Source organism: Thermobia domestica, chromosome 5, assembly GCF_964235325.1.
Source record: "Thermobia domestica chromosome 5, izTheDome1.hap1.1, whole genome shotgun sequence".
In the NCBI taxonomy this organism is placed as follows: Eukaryota; Metazoa; Arthropoda; class Insecta; order Zygentoma; family Lepismatidae; genus Thermobia; species Thermobia domestica.
Window position 1 is genome coordinate 224589490 of NC_137458.1, and position 14357 is coordinate 224603846.

Here is a 14357-nt window from a genome sequence, read left to right on the forward strand (position 1 = left end):
CTTCATAATGTTTGTCATCAGCTCGGCTATCCCATAAACATAAAAAACATTGGTACTTCGTGTTACCGCACTGCAGTCCTAATAAAATACCAACTATCTTGAGATCACAACATATTTGCCAACAATGGTCCTTGTAATTTATAAGATTTAGCAAAGTTGACATGGTGTCATAGGATTCCTTAATCTTCACTGAGTGTGCAAGTGGTATAGAAGGTTTTTTATTTCCATTATGTAAAAGGACAGCTTTAAGGCTGACCTTTGACGCGTCGATAAATAACCTCCGTTCTTCTGGAACGTAAGGAATTCCTAGCTCTGCCATCAACCTATTTATATCCGTACATACGCACACATTATCTTGCATTGAGAAATAGCTTGAAAATTGAACATGCCTTTTCCTGTACACTGATATGTTCGTTTCTGCATTCAATAAGTTCCACTGCTGGAGCCTTGATCCCAGAAGTTCCGCCTCTTGTTTTGTCAGGTGCAAATCACGGACTAGGCCATTAAGTTCACATTGCCGGATTAAATGTGGCTCGCGAACACAGTCAGGGATGAACGTTGGATCCTTGGATGTACATGTTGATGTCGATGGTTCATCAAGGTCATGATCATCATCAGAGTCTTTTGGCCATATCTCTTCCCAGTTGGTAGGGGGCTCGGGAAGTGGAAGTTCTTTTGCATTCTGTTACATTTGATAACAAATATTGATAACCATTTCATGAACAAAACAAAAAAACTTGGAGAATTGTATATATATGTATTAAGATATACATATACTGTACGTTTAAAAAAAATATACGTTGGAAGTACATTCTATTTTTATACACGTTTCTAATTTACAGAGAGCAATACAAGTGTGTTGTTGACTATTGTGAATATTCATTTTTATGTCTGTGTTTGTAGTAATAAAGCAAATCGTTTTTACCCCAACTCAGGAGATCTGAAAGCATTACTATCAGGTGCAATAAACAGTGCACACAGTATACATACAAATATATTTATTTCTCTAGAAAGAACAAAGCGATTTTTACGAAACTTTTAGGGTTTATTAAATATAAATCAAGGTATACTTAGGTATAATTTCTATGTTACTATATGTAAGGGGACAGGAGCTAGGGGAATAAAATATCTGAAAAAGGGAAATTTTTGAGGGAATTTCCCGAAAATCCCTCTGTTACGGGAAAACTGTACGTGATGGAGAGAAACCGAGTGTATATTCGAATTCAGCGCAAAAAGTTCCTTTAAGATCAGGTGATTTTTCTCATGTAACACACAAAAAGTTTAAATTTGTTAACTAGTGTAATTGAAATACTGTAGGAAAAGAAACTTGAAATTTGGCGAAATTGTGGGTTTGAGGTGCGAGGCCGTAGGCCGAGCAAAGGCTCAGCTATCCCAACTTCAGGAATAGAAGTGTTAAGGGTAAATGCACGAAATTCACTCTTGATGCAAAAGCTGATACATAAGAGGCACGAGGCCGTAGGCTGAGCAAATACGGGGTTCTGGGGGCAGAACCTCCAGTTACCCATAGGCTAGTCCCCTATATAAATTTGTAAAGCTATCTTTTCTATCTACTATCATATGTGTAAATATAAAATGCAAGGTTTTATCTGAATTTCAATTGTAGAAAAAAAAAAGTTTCATATTTGCGATATTACAAACATTAAGTATACCTAGGCAACACTTCGTCATATCGTATATTATTATTAATGAGCTGATTTATTTTGAAATAATCCAACAGTAGCATTGTAGGAAGTAGCTGCATTCAAGATACATTAATGTTATCCAACAACAATATTATGAAAATGTCGGTTATTATTGTTAACACCGCTTTGATTTTACCATTAAAATTGTGTTTTTTGTTCTCTTAAAGCTGAAGTAGATCTATTGGTTTGTCGCCAATATGAACGATCGTGCAGAGAGGGAATCATCATCAGGTCTAGGATAAAATAAACTTAATTGTATTTATCTTAAATTTACTGCTAAATAGTTACCAGTATTTCCTTTTCTTTCGCTGGTTTATAGTTTTTCTTTTCCGCTTCTTCAAATTTTAGGGTTAGGTGACTTCGTATCTCCTGAACCACCCGACCGATCTCGATCAAATTTTCAACGTAGATGAGGTTCGGGCCTGGAATGGATTTTATCATTTCACTTTGACAGTGCGACTTATAGGAGGGGGAGGGAGAGATATTTAAAAATAATCAAAAAATTACCGATATTAGTGTCGAATCCATAGATTTCGGGGTCACTGAGAATTCTCGAAAATGACCAATATTAATGCCGAATCCGTAGGTTTTGGGGTCGTTGAGACGAATAGTGACATCGTTTAAACCCAAATCGAGCCCTTTATGTCCAAAATTCCACTCCTGCAAAAAAACGGGTATTCTACTAGTATGGTAATATATATAAAGAGCGAGGGGCCAATTTCTATAATATTCAAGTTTCCGGTTTCATATTCATAAAATGTAGGACGTAAATTCAATTAAATTCAATTAATTAAATTAGAAATGTTTTTCAAATTGAATATTATGTTATTAAAATACATTTCTAAAGTTCTTTCCCTATCCGAGAGTAAGATTTAAATACAGATCAGTTAAGTTGGACAAGTAGAAATAATTAATAACTGTAATACCAAAAATCACTCCACTGTTCCTCCGACTGATTACGACTAACCATACTCAACTAAAATCCATTCACATACTACGAAGAAACGGGTAAATCTTTGAGTTTTACGTCCCACGGTTATGCCGGTTAGGCTAAAGGAGACGGTGATGATGAGTAATGAATGAAATGGTGGAATTAAGAAAGTGTGAGGAAACGGGAGAACCCGAGAAAACCCACGCACACGGTGTTTGTCCACCACAAAGTTCACTTGGCGGGGGCTGGGATCGAACCCGGGACCCCTAGCACCAGAGGTGAACGCTCTACCACTGAGCCACCACGGCCCCGAAGAAACGCACGAAAATGTTACACTACAGCAAGCGCCACGCACAACCTTGAAACTTCATTTGTGCTTGATCAAATTTCCTGTAACAATGTTCAAACTACGTTCTTGTTTATATTGCAGTAGATAAGTCTTCCAGTGCTAAATTTCCATATGAACCTATTTACAAATTACGATAAATGTCCATTTTCATATCTTAGAAAAAAGAAATCGATGTCCATCACCCTGTTTATACTACTTATTTTAAGTAAAAAATTTCATCCAGATCTTGTGCTGACGGGAAGGGTTTTAAAATGCTTACTGCATTTTGTTTTCTATATTGCTAGGCTTATTCGTTGTAGTAAATATTGTTTGCTTCTTGGGTCGCCTGACTTCTTAATTAAAGTTGATCCTAATTCATTCAAAAATCCACTGGCTTCTTTGCTAAAATCCCCCATCGTTTCTGTAGCAAATGCAACAAAAAGATGATCTTTCAGTCTGGAGTACTTTCTATGTTTACGTTTAACGGCTGCTTCTGCTGCATTTCCTGCTTCCTCACAAGTTAGTGTTATGTATGAAGGAGCGAAAGTATCAACATGTTACATCCCATACAAGACACTGGCCCATTTTCCAAGGGATTAAAGTGACTCCGTCCGGTCTTTTACCACCATTTCGATACAATCCTTGTGGCTCTATGATGCTAGGAACATCGATGCTGGCGAGTGCTCGTTTGATTATTTGGTTTAATTCCGTGTGACGTGTGATTCTACCACCACTTCTAATGTAGCTCAAAGCATTTAAACCTTTCTCGTCCACTCTATTTTGGCAGGCACATGTGAATGGGTGGCAAACATTTAGTCCCAAGCGTATTTTAATAGTATAATATTCAATTTGAAAAACATATAAGTTGAAAATTGTTACATTACTAACAGTATTGGACAATTCTAACCTTCATATAATATTTGAAAATTGTAACGTATATTAACCATATTGAGAAATGTAATGAAACTGCTGTCTAAAGAGAATCGTGTATAATGTATAATATTTACTATACAATAAATATTCTACGTTTGAACTATTAAGAAAATTAGAAATGTTAATTATATGCACAATTCATAAAATATTAATTTCGTCATTTTTAAGAAGACGAATTGGGGAACTTTCGATAATATTACAATTTTCAATTTGATTAAAGAAAAATAGCCTCCAATATTCAAAAGGGAAATTAAACTTCTAAAAGAAAATAAACATTGGTATGAACTTAAAACCTTAAAATAATTTAAAATAATGTCCAAGAGTTAATTCGCATTCGATTAAAGTGAATAAACAGTTAAATAAAAACTGATCAACAAGATTGAAGCAAGATATAAAAATATAGTTAGTAAACATTTCAATTTTTTCATTATTTAATGCAATTGCATGCCAATAGTATTATTATAACTGGTACACGAAAACGTATCCTGAAGTAAGTGATTACAGTTGGCAATACAGTTCTCATCATTGAAGTCAATAAGAAAATAATATTAAAGAAGCCTTGTTCAAATTTGTTGAATGTTATTTCAATGTATGATCTCCTTTCACTAAGATAAGGTCACTGCTTTAGGGCGTGGGAAAGCTATTTGATTCGGTCTTGAAGGAAGTTGTGAAAAGTTAGGGGAGATTGTGGGACTCTTTATGTAATGTATGTGAAATGAAATGTGGATCTATAAGATCTTCGAAAAAAAAAATGTTGCATATTTATCTTTACGGGGTCAAATATTTTTCACAAATCTTATTCTTCTCACAGGAGAATGGGTATCTTTGGTAGTCATATATATTCTTCAAATTTATTAGCGTGTAAGGAAAAGACATGCTCGTAAATATGGCATATACGAATCTATAGATTTTATTAAAATGAAATCTTTCACTTTAATGTCCTACGATTATGACCTTTAGGCTAAGGGAGGTAGATAAGTAAGGCAAGTAAATGATGATGATGATGATGGAAGAAGTGGTGGAATGAGAATGTGGGAGGAAACGGGAGTATTCCGAGAAAATCCATGGACGCGATGTTATCCACCAGAAACTAACTTGGCCGGGAATTGAACCAGGAATCCTACACTCTAGAGATAAGCGCTCTACCACTGAGATTTTATTGAATTGAACAGAGCGGTATGAGTAAGCATTAATCCACATGTTTAGCTTTTGAGAAAGAAAATGCATTTCCTAAAACCTAAAGGTTGATGTTGTATAGGCTAGTATCTACGCCCACTAACCATATGCAAAAATTTATTTCAAACGGTTGAGCCGTTTTGCTTTGATGCGATCACAAAAAGATCACTTTCATATTTTCGTATTTAAACATATAAATCCAGTTAAGTGCTTGGTAAGAGTTAATGACTTCACATTATATATAGGAATATATATATATATATATATATATATATATATATATATATATATATATATATATATATATATATTATATATGATTCCTTATAACCTGCCAAGTAATCCTTAGGTTCCTTTGAGGAATCCCTCGCATACATCTTGCGGAGGTTTGAAACATACATTTTTAATCGAGCAGGTATGACTTCGAGTGTCATGTTGTATACCGCACTCTCTACGTTGTATTGTTTTTGAATTACAGCCCTCTGAAGTTCATTTTCCCCACGCTTTCGGCACCTTATATCGCCGAAACTATCCCTCACTGCCAAAGTTCAAGAGGATTTTTTTGTTTGCTAGTTTCAGTCTCAGGAATCAGCTCCTGAAGTTTGATCAAACACTTTCTTGTTACCCTATATCTATATCTATATCTATCTATCTATCTATCTATCTATCTATCTATCTATCTATCTATCTATCTATCTATCTATCTATCTATCTATCTATCTATCTATCTATATATATATAGATAGATAGATAGATAGATAGATAGATAGATAGATAGATAGATAGATAGATAGATAGATATCTGAAGAGAACAATAATCGTAAATCGTGAGTGGGAAAGGGGAGTCGTTATATATTAATTCTTCAATCAGGTAATTTAGTAAATTTGAAATAAAAATGAATGAATTTTGGAATTTTTGCTTTGTATGTATGATTTGTTACTTGATAATTTATATCGGACTTCCGAAGAGGATAATCACAAGAATTTAATGACTGTGTCTATAACGACAACTCCCAATCAGGACCCCTCTTACGTTTTATTAGAAATAGAAAAGGAAAAGTGAGAAAGAAGAAGAAGGTAGGAAGAAAGAAGGAAAAGGAGAAGAGGAAAGGAGAAAGGAAGAAGGAACTAAAGATTAAGAATTACTGGATACTGACGGGAATATGGTAAAGAAACTTGAATATTTATTGAAAAGGTGATTCATACCGCAATGTTATTACTTGAGAATCATTTCCGAAGTGATCCCGAAAAGACAGATGTTCCCTCATACTATCTTGATCTAGATCCAGGTAACTGCACAAGTGGAAGTTACCCTGACCCAGCCCAGGTGATGAGAAGTATTAATTTGATCGTTTGTCTATTGCTTCCAAATGTTGAATAACCTTTATCCAGTAGCTGAATTTCCATACTAGAGATCGAACACACATCTGAATTTAAGAAATCCAAAGTGAATTACACATTTTCCACAAATAGAAGTTTTCGAAATTCTTGAAGAGATTGTCGTTATCCAAGCTCATCCTGTTGTTTTAGCTTTCCTTTCAGAGCCGATTTAGTGTAGTTTGGAGTTAGTTAAAATATCTTTCATGAACTCGGTCATACATCAATACTTATAATATAGTATTACATACATATTATAAACACTAGCGTCGTAAATCACAATCAAAGGCTACAACTTAAAACTAAATTTGCCATTCATTCACGCACACGCACATACATACAGGACAATGAATTGATACAGGTGATTCAGCTTAAAAAGAAACCAAAATCTAACTACAGTTGATCAACATTTATTACAACTATTAAGAATTTAAACATAAAGAAAATATTCATGACATGCAATTGAATACACATATAAATGTATCACTCCACATATAATATTGGATTACAACAATAGGCCTATATATATATATATATATATATATATATATATATATATATATATATATATATATATATATATATATGCTATTAACAAAGAAAACTAATTTAAATTCTGAGAAAATGAGATGTGAATCTGAAGATCTAGTCACATTCTATGATATTTACAAAGATAAGTGGTGAATTTTATAAATGACAATCGTCAACTTCAGAGCCCAAAATATACTCTGTATGAAAGGAAAAAAAGACTTAAGATGATGGTTCATTGACTCCATATCTCATATGAAAGGAAAGAAAAAACTTAAAAGGTGATAAAAAGCGAGTCTCTTCTCGTACTTTCAAATGACTTTTTATATTGCACCCTTTTGGTGTTCATGTAACTAAATTTACTTTATTTACATATACGCAAATGAAATAATATTAATAGATTAGGTACGACACATATTCAGTTTGTAGACTTATTTGTTTATACATTTTCATAACTCAGAGATTAAGGAAACAAAGTTTTGTCACTAGTTTCGCAGTAGCTACGTCACTCAATTTGTCATTTCATTTATTATCTCGTCCCTTTACTAGCCTTTTAAATTACTATCAAAACGTATCACATTAGATGCACACATTTGTAGTTATATTCACACACTAGAAAGAAACGGGAATTTTCTAGGTTCAAAGAGGTTTTGCTTTTATATCAAGACCACAATGGCTGAAGCGCAAAACTGTTCAGGTTCGAGGATTCGTATATGATGAATTAAATTGAAATGTAATTCCACAGGAGGAGTTCAGGTTTATGAACTTGAGGGTAAATTTGAAGATAAATTAGGGTTAGGATGACCTGCCTTAATTTCATGCTACATGCAGTTAGTATAATAACAGACGATGTTAATATTTACATATGTTAATTAATCATATTAGAAAAATTAAAAAGAATATCTAACATTTGGCGGTATACTTATGGGCCCAAACATCTATACAACATTCATCTCTATGGTAACCAATTGAAACAAAAGTAGAAATACGAATAGTACCAAGGAAAATTTTAAATGGATAACGATAAAAGCAACGAAAACAAAAATTGAATCGTATACTGAACTATCGCTCACTATTGCGGTGGGTCGCATTGTGATGGAAAACGGTTCCTTGATATTTGACACCAACAAATACCTCCACGAATCGTGTCTCGCAACATCTCGGAAATTCATGTACAAATTATATATGTTAAATGATTGATATTTGCCAAGTTCAAAACTCTGGGGGGAGAAGGTTGAAAATTTAAAAAAATGGTAGAGAAGAGAAAATAGAAGTTTAGCTAGAGAAGAAAACAGCGGCGCGCCAAGAAATAAAAAAAGCTAGGACACTAAAATTACAAAGATAAGTGGTGAATTTTATAAATGACAATCGTCAACTTCAGAGCCCAAAATATACTCTGTATATGCCGAAAAAGGTAGCCTACTAAATGCGTGGCCTACTGAGAAAGCCTTGTTGCCAAGTAGCAAGTCTGTGTCTTGTAAATAAGAACTTCACAAGTTATTTCTTGTGAAATTATTATTTAGTGACCGTCTCTGGCCCAAACCAACAAGAGAAAATAAGGGGAAGGGCAAGGCGACATTACCCTAAATTTTGAAATTTCTAAAGCAATAAAAATATCCAACCCCTCAGAAACTGAGAAGAGTTACGAGTAAAGTATAGAAAACTAGAATAAAATCAAGAAATAGAAAATTCTAACAGGGATTTGCCAAAATTAAAAAAAATAAATAAAATAAATTTTGTACTATCAAGTTGTTTGCCAAATCTTACTAGTAGCTCCCAATCTGCAAGATTCGCTACATCTTGAGGTGTCATTTAATTTCAATCACTACCTAGTTTAAGAACTAAGGAGAATGAAAATATTTGGGGGAAGGGTCGACACCTTGGTACGGAAAAAGATTCCACTGAAATAAATTTATTATTCACTCCCATCCACTTCGTCACCTCTGAGAACAGGAATGAACTTGGTTTAATCAGATGATGTGGAAAGAAAAAATTCAAAGATGCAAAGTAGTATCGCAAATGTAAGCTGAACGCATATATTTAAACTGTACCAATTCTGCAAACGGCTATTCTGTTCTATGATTACTTGGAAACTATCCGGAATCATTTGCTACATGACCACTATATTCGCATCGTCAGACCAGATGAGCAGTTAGTATGTACGGTTACTATTAAATGTCGAGTCACGAAGTGAAAATACAATCAGTTATTTTCACGCGACACACTATCCTCACACAAAATTCTGACGTAATGCTCAGTGAATTTATTATTATATATATAAATACAATCAATACTTTCTGGTAAAAATTACAACTGGACTCATATATGCACGGGTGTCCTATTATTTGTTGACACTCACTACAATATATATATAATCACTATCTTTATTCGTTAATATTTATTCTTTTATAACATAAACTCATTTACAGATACCCTATACCATCATCCTGCTCTAGACTGTTCAAGATATATATTAAAATCAACAAGCCACTACATAAACTATAGTACACTGATCAATACGCGAGAATCTGTATGAACTAATACTAGATTCTTTCAGTACGAACCATAGTATATTTACACTTCACGGCTTCATATTATTTTATATGCAATGAGAATTCAATATTATTGACTGTCCTCTTAACTAAATGGAATTATATTTTTTAAACAACAATGCGATAGTTCACAGAACGTAGCAAAGAGAGAGAATTTGGAACTGCAGTCTGACGACAGAATAGTGCCATATAGGCAAACTTAGTTTTAAAAATAAACGCGTAATTTAATTTTATTAATCATTTAACTATGAAACTACATAACGTACTGCGCCTTTCAGAGAAACCAATTAATAATGTAATTCGTCTACGTATCTATTCATATGGACTAGAACAGCTATATATTTTTCAATAATTACAAAAGAAAGGTAATTTTCGAGTTGACTAAATTCTTAAGTCTCGGAGGAGCAAAACAGTAGCGGCGAGTAGTTGTTCACCTAACGGTAGATGGCAAGGGAGTATGAAAACCAACTTTGCACTACTAAACACGCTTTATACTGTATTATCGGTTAGCTACAAATAGTATACTTTGGAATAACGGTACGGAATTACTATAAATTTTCATTATGAATCAATGTACTTACTACGACGGAACAAAAGAGATGAATAATCAATGAGCAACAATACACTGTCCTTAAATGGATTAATTTTACATGCAAACACACGCACGTAAAAGCAGAAATTACACATATGCTTACTAACACATATCACAACACATCAGGGACGGCGCTAAGGGTGGGCGGGGATGGGCAACCGCCCACCCGATGGATGGCCTCGCCCACCCATCCGCCCACCTCAACAGAACAGGGGTGTCATTAGGAGGGACAGGAGAGGGCAACTGCCCCCCGCAAGATTTTGAGGAATACATATACTTTATCGATTGTCTACTAATATACTAGTGCAAACTGTGAAAGTCTTATGTTGTTGGTGTTCTTGCCCCCTCAAGCGAAGTCTGAAATGACACCCCTGCAACAGAAGGAGAATAATAAAGGTGACCAGTGCCGGATTTAGGTTTGATGGGGCCCTAAGCTATTGAAGATAATGGGGCCAATTTATTTCTAGCATTCTTTTTCAACGACAAAATTTCGCCTTTTCTGTTTGAATATATGCTATATGGTAATTTATGGACCTAATACACATCTATTAAGTAAATACCTTTTCGTGTATATTTCGTTAACTTAACTTACTGTTTTGAATACATTACAGAAAAACTGTAAAATTTGTAAAATTAGCGGTAGTTTAATTTGGTACCAATAAAGTCCCTTGCCGATCTTTTTGCACCAACTATGATCCACGCTCCACGCCATGCTTCTACAATATGTGGAGACCGCATCATTTCACATTTCAAGTTGTTTCTATTCAGTTGGGTAAAGTTTGAAACGTTTCCAGGGATCCGTGTAAGTAAATACAGTCTAAATATCATCCAGGGTTGGTAATTACTGCCTGAAGCTCAACTAATCGTGTGAGCTTTTTCCAGGTCAGGTTACTGGAGTAACTCAAAATGGAATGCAACCCTCGAAGATTACACAAGGTGTAATACAACACAAATTCGCTGGAATCAGAGGCGAACTTAGAAGGTTAAAACTGGAGAAGGGGCAACTAAAACCCAGATTATGATAAATATATCGTGAGTTTACTCTAAACTTTCAAAAATATGTAAGTAATGGCTTCAATTATTTTTGTCACTCAAAAAACTGGGATCGTAGACCTCTCCGGCCCCTGGCTAGATACGTCTCTGGCTGAAAGTCATAAAAACATCGTTAAAAAACCTAACTGTTGCACTAAAATTATTATAAGACCTATAAATGTAGGTACCATCTTTTTACTGCGACGTGAAAAGATGTTGGTACCTTGCCTTGCTATGTAGTAACCAGTGGCGTATTTAGGGGGTGGCTTCCGGGCTTAAGCCCCCCGAAATCACTTAGTATATAAAGTAAATGAAATATCTTGCAGAATTTTCACATTTCCAGGCAAAGCCCCCGCCCCCGAAAGTTAGCAAAGCCCCTCCCGAAACAAAATCGTAAATACACCACTGGTAGTAACTAGTGCCGATAACCTAATGGATTCAGCCTGTTGCATACTAACTTACATAAGGTAAATTCGGGCAGTTCTGTACGTAACAATACATAAAATACTGTTAATATATACAAACGAACGACTCATATGCCTAGAACGAATGGATGAAATCACTACGAATCGTGCTCCTATTCTTTCCTTTAGTCAGGGGCGGATCCATTCTAAATGTTTAGGGGGGGGGCAGTCGTTCGAAATCAATAGGTTTTATTTTACGTTTATGATACAAAGGTGAAAATTCTTACGATAGATTTTATTTTTAAAATAAAAACATATTCAATTCTGGGGGCCGATCGCCCCCTGGATCCGCCCCTGCCTTTAGTGATCCATTATTGCATTCTATAGATCACTATATGAGCTCCTCCGTGGCTAAGCGGTTAGCGTACGCACCTTTGGCGTGGGAGACCCGGGTTCGATTCCCGGTGGGAGCTCATGTGGTTCGGATTCCACGTTAATCAGTAGGTCCCGTCTCATGTAGCCTCGCTGCTGAAAGGGACGTTAAACTCAAAATCAACTCAACTCTATAGATCACTATGAAAATCAGTGCCAAGTTCTGAAAGTTATGAAAATACTTCTGCAAACTATTTTTCATACTTACGTACAGCGAAATAAAATAGCTATAATTTCGCGATGTAAAGATTATTGCCGCTTAGGGCTGTAATTCCTTTATATTTTACTATTATTTCGCGAGCTTGTCGTTTCATGCCTTCTTCTTAAGCATCCACTGTTACCAGACTCAATTTCTTGTCGAATTCCAAATAGTACAAGAAAGGGTAGCACTAGAGTTCTATCCGCATACAAGATACTGTATCACTTATGCTGTGAAGTCTTATCAAAGTAGCTAAGTGTAATGGCTGGAAAACAGGGTCCCGGTTACAAATGGGGCTCTGAAACAAAATCCCCATTACAAGCAGAGCTGGGAAACGAGGGTTCCATTATAAGCGGGGCTGGGCAACAGAAATCCCATTGCAGGCGGGTTGGAAAACAGGGCCCTATTACTTGCTTCATGAGAGCTTAATACATAACAGTACAGAACACCGTTGTTGTATGTGCGTTTTATCTTATTTGCTTTTTCATATTATTTGGAAATGACATTACAGCCACTTTTTCTTTAAAATTTTTTGGGGCCCCAAGAGAGCTATAGCTTGTTTAGCTTATACGCAAATCCGGCGCTGAAGGTGACATCCTGTACTTCACAAGCAATAGGTATTACTTTCGATTGTAATGTAATAGGTTCTATGACTCTGTTTAACTCTGCAATGGACAATGATTTTAAGACAGATACTTGTAGTAATATAATGATGCCAAAAGTCATGATTAATGAATTGAAGTTTAACACACACGCACAATCATGCTATTGAAACGCCAGTGTTTGTATGTGCTGCACTGAAAAAAAAAAAAAAAAAGTGCGCTCTAATAAGCCAACTAAATAATGGACAGAGCTGACCAGTATTATCTATTGTCTCATTTTGAGAAAGAGAGGGAGGAGAGTAGTGCTTTGTGTCAAGGGCGCCGATCCTGGGGGCCCGGGCTCCCCCAAAGCCCATGTGCGCCCCCGCATTTTATTTATGAATATACAATATTTGGCATAATTTGAATTCAATTTGTCTTAAAATCCTCATGCATGCCTTCTGGATCTGAATGCCTCCCCCCCCCCAATTTACAGAGAAATCGGCGCCCTTGCTTTGTGTTGGCGCGATAGCTTCTTATAAGAGGGTTCCAACTTGTAACTGTTTACAGCAATGTACATGTCTTATAGCATTGTTGAGTTGATCTCTGTTGCGTTCAGAAGTCTTGGCGGTCGGTGCTTGTTAAGCTAATATGTCGAAAAAATTTAGCGATTTCTTCTCAGGCTCGGTGTCTTTCTCGTGTTCAAAGAAGCGCGATTTTCAATCCGTTGATGTTAGTGATAATCCTTCTTCTTCAATGGGGAAACCGACAAAAAATACAAATACATGTGACAACCAGGATTCGCAATTTGAAGTGTTCGATTTCGAGGAAAGTGAAAATGAACTAGATGTTGGAGAGAGCGAAGATGACAGCATTGCTTCTGAAGTTACTCATTTATATTTTTTGTCTCTTGCTTTCTTGTAATAAATACTTCAAAGATAAAAATGTTTGCAGCAGCCTATTTTATCCTTGTTTTACTTTATCTACTTGTTGTGTATTTTATGTTATTAACGAAAAGTAGAGTATTATCTGTTAGTCTGCGTTGTTTGAACCTTCTTTTATTTCTATGCATTCATGTGCATTCTTGAAGGGAGAGGAGTTAAAGCAGTCTTGAACTTCTTCGACTACACAGAACACACCGTTATTATTATTTAAAAAGCTGAAAGCAGAGGTAGTGTGTGTGCCAGGCGGAATTCGGTAGGTCGAGCATATTGCCACGAACTCCCGCAGCCCATCCTAAGTCCTGCATTTCTTCAGTCTTACCAGGTGAATGCTGGAATGGCACCTTCTATAAGGCCAACACAGCTGTTTTCCACATCCTTGTTTCTCCCCTATTTCGGTCTGAGCCTTAGCTAACTAAAGAGTATAAAAATTGAAATTTAATTATTGCCAAAAAATGTCTACATTGCCCAGTTCTCATTTTCGTTGTCCGCCCACCCAGTAACTAGGTCCGCCTCTTTCCGCCCACCCCATCAAGCGTTCCTGGCGCCGTCCCTGCAACACATATTAATTACTAAGTATAATCTGAACAAATCACTAATATTACCCCATTCTAAACCGGGTCGGGAACTGAAAAGAAAGAGAATAAT